Source organism: Sphaerodactylus townsendi, linkage group LG04, assembly GCF_021028975.2.
Source record: "Sphaerodactylus townsendi isolate TG3544 linkage group LG04, MPM_Stown_v2.3, whole genome shotgun sequence".
NCBI classification, from domain to species: Eukaryota; Metazoa; Chordata; class Lepidosauria; order Squamata; family Sphaerodactylidae; genus Sphaerodactylus; species Sphaerodactylus townsendi.
In genome coordinates this window covers 57,005,647-57,019,564 of record NC_059428.1, presented here as the reverse complement: position 1 = coordinate 57,019,564, position 13,918 = coordinate 57,005,647, and the positions used below count along the sequence as shown (strand labels likewise).

General features: G+C 38.4%; 1 protein-coding gene across 12 annotated transcripts in view; it reads left to right on the top strand.

The window, feature by feature from the left end:
* ROBO2 (roundabout guidance receptor 2) overlaps positions 1–13,918 on the top strand; it is a 547,539-nt gene that overhangs the window by 337,382 nt on the left and 196,239 nt on the right. The gene's annotated exons all lie outside the window — the stretch shown is intronic.

The following is a 13,918-nucleotide window of genomic DNA, read 5'->3' as shown; positions in this document are numbered from 1 at the left end:
AATTGTTTCTGATTCTCGTTCTCATTTGCTAGTGCATACCAGTTCTGACTATGCCTAAATATAGGCTTGAAATTAAACTGCTACATCATGCAAATGTTTCCCACCATCTCAACTGAAAAATCTTCAGTTATTAAAACCACTATGATTATTTGTCTGAATAATTATTTTACGTAATCTCATTTGCATATCCAGATCTCTATGTCCCAGAAGCAAAGTACAGGACCATCCGAGTTTTGTGCCGACTCTGAATTCAGTAGCTTCAAACTAATCCAATTACTTTTTTAAAAAAGTTAAAAGTTTAATCATCATGTAAAATTAATTATATAAAATAATTCACCATGAACCACATTTAAAATGTTGCAGTTTAAAAAACCTGCATTGTAATAGGAGGAAGTTTGCTAAAGAACATGCTTTGTGTTTCAGCATTGTGCTTCCTTGTCATGTTCTGATTCTGACTGAGAAGAGCCCTTTCTAATTACTTGTTGTTTTTTCCAGATAGACCTTGGTTCTTGCTCACACACTGAGTAGAGATTACACTGTCCTATTAGTCCTTTTAAGGGCCAATGTATGCCAGTGATACCATGTGTGAACAATCTGCAGGCACCATTAGCACTGCTTGAATAGCTCTTGATAACACTCACTATGAAGTCAATTAAAGACGTCAGGAGGTGGGCCAGACTGCTTTCTTTTACTAACAACAATCCTTAGGGGGTGGAGCAGAGGGATTTGGCGGACAGGTGATATTAGCATTTTCAGCAGGAGTAAGCAAAATATCCAGACTGCTTCTCTCCATTGTTTGGCACACATTCTTTTTATTTCCATATTTCCGAACAAGTTTTGACAGATTTTGTACTTTATAGGGAGTGAATGTAAGCCAAATTACTTCAGTTCACATTAATGAAAATGGAAACATGAGGCAGGAAAAAAATAAATGTAAAATTTAAATTATAAGTTGCCAAGAAATCTTACATAGCAATGTTTTCCGCTAATTACTATGTGCTTGCTGCATTCTTTTTAGTAGGTTAGAAATAGACAGCACTACCTTCAATGTATTTGGGAGACTGAACCATCATTAGTTTTAAAGTGATTGGAGCAGTGTACTACCTCAAGTAGCAAGCTACTGCATGTATTCATAAAGTAAGCATGGGCAATAGGCAGTGGTAGGATTCAAATAATTTAACAACCAGTTCCGAAAGGACTCAGTGGTAGAATTACAACCACTCTCTGAACTAGACAAAAAATTAGCTACCGGTTCTATGAACTGGTGCGAATAGGCTGAATCCCACCACTGGCAATAGGCTATTTTCTAGTAGAACAGTTTTGCCTTCTTAGAAAGGTGTAGCAGCTCCCTACTTCAAAAGCAGTCCCTGCTTTTAAAACCCCCCACCTGATTATATACACAAGATACATAAAGTTATCCTACTTATATGCTTAGAACAACTTGTGGTGCAGATAGGACTGAAAGTATGCTGCTGCTCCATTGTCAGCCCAAGCATAGTGGGGATGTGGCTCTTCTGAGATACACAGGACCCAATCAAATAACCGTATTCATCATCCCTGTCATCACAACTGCGTTATAGCCTTGTCATTTAAAATTTCCATCACACATCAACATTACCATATATACTCGCGCATAAGTCAAGGTTTTCAGCCGTTTTTTAGGCTGAAAAATGCCCCCCTCGACTTATACGCTTACAGGTAATTCTTGTACACTTACAGGTAATTCTTGTGTGGTGTTCCCCCTGTCCTGCCTTCTTCTCTGCTGCCCCCCTTTCAGCCACTTTCTGTGCTGGCAGGCCCCCTCACTAACTCACTGTTTCTTTCCTTTCCCAGCAAACTCAGGCTTAGTTTAAGAGAAGCTGCCTGTCGGGCAGCCTGTATCTATGGTTTTCTTAAAGAAAGGAAATGTCCTCTGCCAAAGATTTGCTTAAGCAAACCTTTTTGGAGCATACTGCCTTTGTAAGAAAACCATAGGAGTCAGTGGCTGCCCTCGGTTGCCAGGCAGCTCTCTCCTCCCGAAATTAAGCCTTAGCCTGCTTTCTCTGCTTTGCTGTCTCCTGCCTTCTTCTCTGCCGCCCATTTTCAGCTGCTTTCTGTGCCTCGTTCTCCTCTGCCTTTTCCTCCACCACCTCCCATCCCATTCACTCTCCACGGTCCCTAGCTTATTCCCACTCCCCAGACCCACCTCCCCCTCCTTAAAAAAACCTCCCAAAGGCTTCTGAGGCACTCCTTTCCCCCAACTGGGGCTCCTTTGTCTGCTCAGCACCCCACCTCCCCATGGACCTTTCCCACCCTCAACTTATACGCGAGTCAATAAGATTTCTCAGTTCTTCAAGGCACAATTAGGTGCCTCGACTTATACACAGGTTGACTTGTACGTGAGTATATACAGTACTAACTTTGTGCTTTTTTCATCATCTGGTAGGTGGTAGAAATTGCATACAGAGTATTTATCATCACATTAATTAGTTATTACCTGTTCATGTACATTTACCCTCAGCCTATGAATCAAGAACTTTACTCTGATATATATAAACAGCAGCAGTAGGCATCCATGAATATGTTTTGATTCTTCTGGTTCATTTCCTTGGTCATATTTATTGATTCTTAAAACTGAGTATATTCTAACTGTTGTATATCCCAAATGCAACATATTTATTTTATTTTTAAATGTCACCTATTTTGGGAATATAATCTTGCAAACCATGTGAAAAAAGTTATTATCTATTGCACAACGTGAAGCAAAGTCTTCTTCCAGTGTGTACTGATTCCTTGCCATACATATCAGTTAAAAATGGAGGCTCTAGTTGTCCTCTATAGTTTTGTCCTCTATTTATTTACAAGGTTTGTTCTTGGATTTTCAATTTTGGTTGTGCTTACATAGGGAAAAGCTAGTAAGTATAATATGTAATTACTTGTTTTCAAATACATCATCTATCTTCTGGTTTGTATTTATGGTATCTCGTTTAACCATGCTTATTGAATACATGGAAATACAATGGAGAAAACTTTCAGCATTAATACTTATTATTCCAATTATGTTGTTTCTACCTAGTTATTTATATCCAGGCATCTCACATTGGAAAATGTGAAATGAAAAAAAATGGCATAACTTATCTACAGGAATGTGCGATAAAGATAAAATGAGAGATTATTTACTTGGCAAGAGAAGCACATTATTTGTTTTCTTTTCAAAAGACTCAGAAAATGAAATGTGAAAGATTATAGAAATGAAAACCTCAACCAAAAGAGAATAATGCAGGGTTTTTTAAAAAAACAAACAGATGAAGCAGTAGATTTTGATAATTTATTGTATAATATAACAGTTGGTTAAACCAATGTGGTGAGAAACTACTGTTTATTTATTTTCCTAAAGTTCAGGTTCTACTATACTCCTTTCTACCAAAAAAATCTAAGTACCATTGTGAATTCATCCACCACCAATTCCTAGACCTTTCCTTGTTGTAGAATACTCCCACTGGGTCCTAGTGCCCAGCAACAGTCTCTCCATTCTCCCATCCACCCTCCCACCGACCAAAACACCTAGAGAGACATTTTTGCAAAGCCTCGAGCAAGGCTTTTCAGCCAGAAAAGGGAAAGGAGGGGTTGCTTTCGTAATGTGTGGGCTACCTAATGATACAGGGAGTGGAGAGGGGAGCAGGCAAAGGGAGTTTGGCAAGTGGCAGGGAGAGTCACTGACATGCCCAGAGCTGGAGGAAGCTGGTGAGGCAAGCAGAAGCTGCAGAGTGGACGGGCAGGCTAGAGCCAAGGCCTGGGTGAGTGCAGGTGCATCCTCCAGTGGCTGGGGCTGCTGTTGCTGCAAATCAGACCACTGAGCTCCTGCCTGCTTGGGCTATTAATGGAGAGCCAAGCGACAGGAACGAGGGAGGCTTGCTTTGCGCCAGCCATCAGCTGGGCTCTTTACAGGCACAACCACATCAGGGTTGCATTACAAGAGGGCAGTGTGGCCAGCAGACCTGGCTTGGTGTTTACAAACAACCTCCCCATTCTCCCCCCACCCCAAACACCAAGCTGGGCCTGTTGGGATAGTGGTAGCAAGCTGTCCTCCACCAGGCCCAACAACAGCCTTCCAATTCCCCCATTTGCCCATTCTAAACACCAAGCCAGGTTCATAGTTGTTCTAGACTATTTTCTGCTGCAGAAGCACGCTAATTTCTCTTCCATTACACCACTACAGACTGCACTTATAACTTTTAGTATAAAAGGGTATAGAAATATAAATATTCTGAAACACATATTTACCAAAGCCATAAAATAATTTATAATCATAATATTTATCCATAACGTTATGCCATTGTATTTGTTTAAACTTTCTATTCTGTTCAGTAATTTTAAAAAAATGTTTCTAAATTGTACCCTGAGTTATACAAGGAACTGGTACCTTTGGTCATGTCTATGTTTCTAGTAAATTAGGAACCACTACTGCCACTGCACCCACTCTTTGCATTGGCTGATAGTGAGTGAGTGTTGGAGAAATGGGAGAGTCAGACCAGCAGCAGAAAATTCTGTGAGCATACTGTAGACTCCCACTTTTCAGGGAGTGGGTAGGCATAGCATTAAATATTAAGTGCCCTTATGATCTGCTTCATGATGGTGAAGGGAGTCTTTTATTACTGTGTGTGGTCTGAGACACATACATCCTACATTAGTTTTGATCTGGTTGTTGGAGCAAGGAAGGAAGGGAAAGGGAAGGGAAGGAAAGGAACAGGGAAAGGGTATCACATTCTTATATTTGGAAAGTATGAGCCTTCTGAGCCTAGTCACATTTATCACTGATTGCATGGAAGTTCCTTCCCCCCGCTGCCTATGTTAAACTGCCAGCAGAAATGTTACAACTTATGTTCTCATTCCCTTAAAGCAGGGATTTAGTTCAATTTGTAGTGTGTATCTCATAATCTCTGGAGTAGCTGGGATTTAGTTATTTACTTAGATGTTGCAGCTGTGTATGAAATGGAACCTGGGTTTTTTGTTTTTGTTTTACCCAAGGTACTATGGAAAAGAAGCTATATAGCCATTTTTTATTCCTTTGAAGCATGCCTAGCCTAGATAGTTATCCATACCTCCCACCCCTGCTGCTCAAGTTAGATGGTAAATTTAAATCATTCCTTGAACCATAACCACTGGCAAATTTGTTTCATTTGTTCTCCTATGTCCCCACCTGGCCTCTGCATTTGGCAGAGGCCAACCTATTGGTGGTCCCAGGCCCCTCCATAATACGACTGGTGTCCACCCTGGCCAGGGCCTTCAGGGCCTGGTGGAACTTCTTGCCACCATCTGCCCGTGCCCTGCGGGACCTTGCACAATTCCACAGGGCCTGTAAGACAGAATTATTCCAGTGGGCCTTGGGGAGGGGGGTTAGCCATTGAAGTGCCATCCCCTACATTTCATCTGGTGGTCGAATTTGTAACATCTGATGTTGTTACCACCTTCTCTTCTCTCTCTCCATGGCATCAAATCCAGATGCCTGAAATCCTTGCATTAACAAATGAATATTAAGAATCCGGTGACTGACATTCTAGTAGAATTCTGAATTGCTAGAATCTCAGGAATTTGAGCCTGAAAAGCTCAAGCTTGTCAGAGACTGGAAGCCAAGCAGGGTCAGCCATGGTTAAAAACTGGATGGGAGATCACTAAGAAAGATGAGGGCTGCCATGCAGAGGAAGGTAATGGTAAACCATCTCCATCAACTCTCTTGCTTTGCAAACCTTCTAGGCGTCACCATAAGTTTGTTGCAATTTGACATCACATTATCATTATCATCAGTCATTCCAAGAATACACTTCAGGTAAGTCTAGAAATGATACCTGTTTTGTAGTAAATTATATTCTCTGTCTTCCCTTTTGGGAAGGTTTTTTTTTCAAGTTACTTATTTTGAAGAAGGGAGACATTCCAGCTTCCACAACCTGTAAGTTATGAACTCTTTAAAAATGTTATGGCAAATAAACAGCTGTAATTAAAAACAACAGCCCATTTCTTCTCTCTTAACTGCAGCACCTAGTGAAACAAAACTTGCAACAACATGGCCCGTACATTTCCTGTTCCTGCTTCATTTCTTGTGTTTTACACCTGCAAACAAAGAGCCTTGTGTTGGTCTACTTGGCTGCTTTTATCCACTAGTGATTGGTAATTGATTTCAGTTGGGATTGAGTGGATGGGAAATTTAATTGAAGAATGAAACAAATAATAAAGGAAACCATAGCTGTAGTTCTTTTATTTATTTTGGTAAATTTAAAGAGGTTTATTTATTTATTTATATTTAAAATTACGGTCTTTCCCTGGAAGGCCAAAGGCAGTTTACAGTAACCAATAAAAATACAACAATAAATACTTTAAAACCACATATTAAAAAGTATCATTATTTTAAAATCAGCAAGGACAGGTTCTTATTCTAGTTTAATACATGGGTCCCATCTGCTATTATTATTATTATATTATTCAATTTGATAAAAACGGGATCCAGCAGGGGCTTTGGTCTCTTCCAGGTAGGGGCTAGGACTGAAAAAGCCCTGGCTCTGGTTGAGGCAAGCTGAACTTCCCCTAGGCCAGGGATCACCAAAAGATGTTGTTGGCTGATTGCAATGACCTTCAAGAGACATATCACAAGAGGCAATTGAGATTGGTAGTAGGTAGTTTCCCACCCAGAGCAGGTAAATGGCTTCCTACAAATACAAACTGTCAAACGTTTGCAAACATCTGAGTGTGCAGTGTAAAAGTGAGGTCCCAACTGAGTGGAGTGGAAAAAAGAGAACCACGATTTTCAAGTATGTAACATTCCACACCAAAATACTCTTTCGTTAATTTATAAGAACAGAGACTTGAGTTTTAGACAGTTTGGAAAAACGCCATATGGTGAGACTACTCAGGATTTTACATTCTGTAAGAATAAAAGTCTTGTGGTATAACTGATTTCAAATTACATTATTTGTGTGAACCTGTGTATAGTGCTGTGCAATTGACAGGGATGTTTTCAGACCTATAAGGCGTGTCAAGGAATACCATGTCCAGAATTGTGAAAAGTGTAATGTGAAAATAAGCCCAGAGTAGGCAAAGCAGCATTGCAACTTGCATTAAAGAATGCTTTGTCAGGTGTTCATGCAGTGCCGCCAAATGCTTTATTTGGTTTAAGCAAACTGGCCATTGCATTGCTCTTTTTACAGTATGAGTCAGCATTAGAGAGTTGCTTTGCAAATTGCCTAGGGTGCTACTCTAGTGGGTGAAAGAGCATAACAACATCTGGCACAAAATCTTATGGTGTGAAAAATAAATATCTCTTCACATTAGTGAACATATACTAACATGATATGATTAAAGCTTGGCTATTTTAATTCAGAAAATTACAAGGTTATATTTTTAACAGTAATTTTAGTATGTGATTATTGTTTATATATTTGTTCAATTGTCCGTAAGTTCCTTTGAGCTTTCTTGTGGAAGGGGCAGAGGAAAATTAATAAAATAAGTCTTATTATATCATGTTTATCCAACATTTAATTATTCTTTATGGAGAATTGTAAATATAAAACTCTCAGAGCAAAAGTGAACACTGTCTGAACCTAAAATAATTTAATCTCCTCCATTGGTGTATCATTTCCACCCAATTTCATGAGCTGGATTGATATGGCTACCTTTTCTAATTAGAAAAACAACCAGGAGTAGGCAATAACATAAAATTATTTTTAGAAATGCATTTTTAATTACTGAGCTGCTTAATTATTGAGTACCATCTAAAGTATCCTGTGAACCTTATCACTATGCAAATATATTCAGGTTTGGAAACAATTAAATGATAATAAAGCATTCTTTTTTTTCCTTTTGCCATATATTACTGTAATGAAGCTGTTACCTCTCAGTGTGCATTTTAATGAGTTTTAAGTAACATTTTAATGAGCTCAACATTACCATAAACCTGAGGATTACACTAAATTGAATTTACTGGGAAAAGGGAAAGGTTCATTAAGAGTTAATTATATTGTTTGAGATGGAATATTATTCATTTTATGAAGTCCCTCAGTTAAGAGCCCACTAGCATATCTATGCTTACTAATAGATGCAATAACGTTATTACGTTGACCTGACACATGGATTTATTTACTGTTGCTCTTCAGTATATTTTAATAAAGCAATGTATTCTTTTTTGTTTTACTATAACTATTACTATAACTAAGAACTATATACACAAGTATCATCCAAGATCTTAAATGTTTATACTCAATTAATGGACAACAAAATGACAAATGAAGGTCAGTATAAGTATAAACTGTTGCATATTGGGAAAGAAAATCTTAATTTCCATGGAAATGAACGTAAGGGCATGGCCATCACCAACATTAAAAAAAAATCTGCCGCCACTTGGAATGTCAGTGAACAACTCTGGCTGCTAGCAGGAAGCTTCTCCCCATAGAAGAGTTATGACAGCCCCAGATAGGTCTCTCAACAACTATTATTCATTTTGGCATATGAAACATCTATGTTCAGAGCCAGCAAACTTCTGAAAATAGTTGTTGTTGTTGTTGTTGTTTTTAAGTGCAACTCCAAGAGGAACAGTTGACTTCATTGACTGCTTCTAGAGTTTCCAGAAGTGTTTGGTAGACTATTGTTCTAAACTATATCCTGGATTAGGAAAAAAAAGTTGATTCAGGACAGAAGGACTGCTGGTATGTGTATATGCTGAGTTGGCAGCTTTATTAAATATGATAGAACTATGTGTCACAATGCAGTCCTGAATGCTCTTGCAGACTTCTTGAAAGGTGTTTATGCAACATAGTAAATTTCTGTCCTATTCAACAAACTTAAGTGGTCTGAGAAAAAGTAACATTCATACAGTTCATAACTTATTTGCAGTGCTGAACCAAGTAAACAGATACATTTTATGAAAAAACGAGTAAGTCCAGTACAAATCCTTTGACATGATGATATAGCCTATTCACAGATAAAATCTCAACTTTATGGCATGTCAGATTCATGTATTCATGTGAAAGGTTTGTGTGACAGGTGTTTCTTGTTTGAATACTTCTTAGCCCTAGGATTTCATGTGACCTTGCAAAATTTTGCTTCCGCTTGAGCATGAGAATGTTCTTTTTGAAAGTTATACTTAAGCCTCTAGTAGCATGCTATGAAATGCCAAATGTAAAGCTATAATTAAGTAATCCATATATGTGGTCTCACCAGATGAGAATTATCCAACATTCCTCCATAGATACTGTAATTTCTCTTATTTAAACATCATTTACTTTTCTCTATTCTTGTGAATATGAAAAATTCCATAGAAATAGCTGATGTAGTTCCATGTAACTTGAATTTGTTGCCAGTTTTAAAATAATTCATTAAAAAATTATTTCAATTGTACTAAAATTGTAATTGCACCTGCATTGAAAGCAGTGTGACCCCAGCATCAGTGTAAATGCCACTTGTAGTGATGCAAGCAGCATTTACGCCTGTGCAAGGACACATGCAGTGGTGCAGAGGAGAGGCATGGGAGCCATGGCTGCAGCACAGCCCCAGCACAGCGTCCTCCACTGGCACAACTACCACTTGCTGTGGACCAGAGCCCCTTTTCCCGCTGGAGCAATGCAGGGACAACAGCTATGGTGGCGAGGCTCCAGTCCTAGCCTACAAAGGACTGGCATATGATGGGGTGAGAGTGTGGAATGGGTGGGATAAGTTCATGTGTGGCCATTCATCTGCTGGTAAGTGCCATTGCAGGTGGTCACAATGCAAGGGCATCAGAATATTACTATCTTCTTTTGTTAACATTTAACCTGTTTGAATTTATGAATTGGATCCAGTGGTACATTTCTACTGTTAGGAATATTTTCAGAGAAAAAGTTTTCCTTCCAGTGTGTGTATGTGTGAAGTCACCTCCAAGTTATGGTGACCTTATGAATTAATGACTTCCAAAGAATTAATGAGTTCCAAACTGAAGGCCATCTCATGTTTGGTCTCCCAGTTTGGTTTAGTGGTTAAGAGCAGTGGACTCTAACCTGGAGAGTCAGGTTTGATTTCACCATTCCTACACATGAAACCTGCTGGGTGATCTTGGGCCAGTCACAGTTCTCTTAGAACTCTATTAGCCCCACCAATTTCACAGGGTGTTTTTTGTGGGGAGAGAAAGGGAAGGATTTTGTAAACCACTTTAAGAGTCCGTATGGTAAGAAAAATAGTGAATAAATCCAAACACTTCCTCTTTTTTTCCAGCTGCTGTCTACTACCACGATTCGCTTTAATATTTTTGACTCATTGAACATTGGTGATACTGACTCTTTCAATTTATTGGAACGCAATATGAATGTTACAGGTTTCTTGCCTTATGTACAATGTTTATGAGATCTTATACAATGTTTATGAGAATTTGTTACTAAGTACAGTCCCATTACGCTTCTTAGGTTGCCTAAGTGCCCTCATTGTATGTTTTGTTATTACATTTATATCCAGTAGCATACTACTTATAATATAATCACAATATATCTTTATGAATGGTGTATGACTTATCTATTGACTTTATACTCGAATTAATTGCATATACCAATTAGTTAATTGCCTTGTGTCTCTATATATACAGTCCATGCTTCTTAGGCTTGGCTGGCCTCAGATTTTCTAGTATTGTTTTGACTGATCTGTTTAATATTTGCTGATCTGTTTAATATGGCCACTGCTGACCATGCCAGGCAGATAAAAAGAGTCATAACCTGGTGTGCTAGGCAGGTGGGTGGGACAAAGAGTTGGTACCGCTTAAGAAGTTGCTACATCAGGCAATGGGAAGCATTGTACATGGAGAAAGGAGGGGGAGCTGGAACCTGCTAGCCCTGCCACTTGAGCCAGTTGGCATCCATTCTGCAAGAAGACAGGTTGGCTGGCAAATTGGCATTGTAGCAAGTGGGGTGACAAAAAGGAAGAAATTTTCTTGGTTAATCTTGAAGGTCCTGCTTGTATATTCACATTAGTAAATAGTTTATATGCAATATCTAAGATACAGCTTATTACACTTACCTACAGCTACCTAGCACATAAAAGGTCTTCAGTGAAAAAAAGTTATTAAATAGCCATGCCATCTTGTTTAATGTAGTAACTGAAATTGATTTAGTATGAACATTAGTAACATATTTGAAGTACAAACATATTTCATGTTATAAAACCATAGCAAAATATTCTTTCTTGCAAATCATTGAGGAATCTGTACTCTCTCTAAACACACACATGTGAAAACATTAGCTTATCTGTTGTTTTCACTGTATGTCAGAAAAAAAATGAGGTTGGGGAAAAAATTTGTATAATTTCAGACGCTCCACTGATACATGCCTAATTTATGTAATCAGTTTGGTCTTTAGGGAATTTACATTTTCAAAGGTGGTTTAAAATGCTTATTGCTTCCCATCCTTTTCTTGGCTGTCAGAACACCTTTGAAGATTTATGGTCATTGAGTAATGAAATTGCTGAATTCTAACTGCAGCAATCAGAATGCATTAGGGGCTGAAAACAAGGTGGAGATAAGGTTATTTGGGCTTCAGTACAGTGTAGATAAGTCATAGCTTTGCAATATCCTAGTTTACTCAAATATTTTACTTTTTGGACATTGCTCACTCCCTATGTCATCTACTTGTCAAAGAAAATCTTTTAAGAAAACATGAAAATGCCAGTTTGCATTTGGTTGACCACAGTGATTCTTAAGATCATGTACAAGATGTGCTTTTTTCAGTCACTCCTTATCAAGGTAGACAGTCACAAGACAGCATAATACCAAAAGTCTTTGTGTAAGAGAAAAGGTTTCCTTAAGTTACTTAATTCAGGGGTCTCAAACATGCAGCCCAGGACCTGGAACTGGCCCCTTGAGAGGGCTTATTAGGCCTATGAGCCAGAGTGGGGGAATGAGGGTTCCTCACAGGATTGATAACCATTCCCCACCAGTCCCAGTCTGAGCTGGGGAGCCTGCTAGGGGTTTGCAAGCCAAGGCAGCCACACACACATGCAGGGAAAGAGAGAGTCACATTTTATGTTATAAATTTTATGACCAAATCACATTTTATGACCAAGTCACATTTTATGTTATATCTGGTTCTCATCACCAATGAGTTTGATGATATAACATATAATGTTTTATGTTATATCTGGTTCTCATCACAAATGAGTTTGATACCTCTAACTATTGATGAAAGATTTCACAGGTCTACTCCCAGTTGTTGTAACTAATGGCAGCAACACCTGTTAAAGCTCAAGAAGAAAAATGTTCAGGAGAATGGAGCAGTTAATGGGCAAGGCTCTGCTAATCTATGGAAGATTCTCGTAGTGTTTAATCAGAGCTGAAGTTCTTACTGATTTTATTAACAAAATAATTTCAAAGAGCTGAAGGTTAGAAGACAAATCTCATCATGTGGTTGCTATTTTAGTCCCAGACAATGACGGGTATAATAGGACTAGTATTTATTATGCATACTCTCACTTATGTATATGTGCAGAGCTGTACAAGATAAAAGACATTGCATCATTTAAGAGTCAGAATAATTCTATACCTATTACCATGGCTGGCCAAATGTTGTACCTTAAACCAGAATATATAGAATCCAAGCTCTGCCACTTCTATTGGTACTTCCAGTTAAAAATACCCCACAAGTACATTTTGTAAAATATCACTGAATAATTATAGGAAACTGGACTTAATGAAACATGAAAGTTCGAAATGAATGTGAACAATGATGGATTTTGAAGAGATATTATTGTTGTTATCAGAAGTAACATCATTGTGTTTCCAATGGTGCATGCCTCAACCTACTTTTTCCTTTTGGGAAGCTTTTCCCACTCCTGCCAGTTGCCAAGGGGTACCTGACAATGCTACTTTTCTACATGGCATCTTTAGAATCTATTTGTGAAGACCCTGTTCCTAGCCTTTCTTTTGCCGAAGTGAGAGACAATAAGTAGTATACTCTGAAAAGTGAATTGGCAACATGGTGATTTTTCTGAAAAGAAATTGTTGAACTGGGAATATGGCAGCAGAAGTAGCAACCTATCTAGAGGCAACGTCTGTGTTTTAATGTATTAAAAAGTACAGTTCACAAAATGGGAGAGCCAACTCCTCAAATTAGGTTTGAACAGCACCATATTAATGCTGAGATGATGTCTGTTATATGCCCTCTAGCTACAGTAGATGTAGATTTATTTTTATTCTGAACACAGTAATGAGAGAAGACTGCATATTTTATTTGAAATACTGGCCTTTGTTTGCTGATGTATACATACAGAAACACATGTACGTTTTAATATTTGTGCATATGGGTTTATTTTTACATCTATGCAGTATCATTGTGTAGATGAAGGAGAAACCAGGCACCATAAAAAATAATTCATATTATTCCAAGCCTCCTGACAGACCCATATTGCTTCCTTCCAGTTTAGCTGCTTTGACCATAGGCAAGGGGCTCAAGGGACATGGACCAGATTGAAAAACTAGGAGCAGACAGATGGTTATTTGTAATCATCATGTAAATGTAAATCCTATTAAAATATTTTTCTCCTTTTCTTGAGGCCTGAGTTTTTATAGCATAAAGAAGGATTAAGCAGTGGATCTATAAATTAGACTAATTTTGACCCCTTTTATTCGCTTGCCCGTTAAAAACTGTCTCCTTTTGAACAAGTCGTCAGGGCAGTGGAGGAAGAAACTAATTCATTTTCTATAGAATTTCTAGAGTTTATAGACATGAGTTTGACCTGGATCTGGATTTGGGCCTAAATTGGCAGGTGCTAGTGAAAAGTTGCCTTGGTAGCAGGACTTTATTCACCCTGCAGCAGGTGTTTTAGCTGCAAGTGTTTATCATTCTACTCTATTGCGCTATTAATCTTGTCAATACTTTCCCAGTTACAGTGTAAAACTTGCATGCTATGGTAGTTCAGAAGCATCTGTGGTGTTTGATCA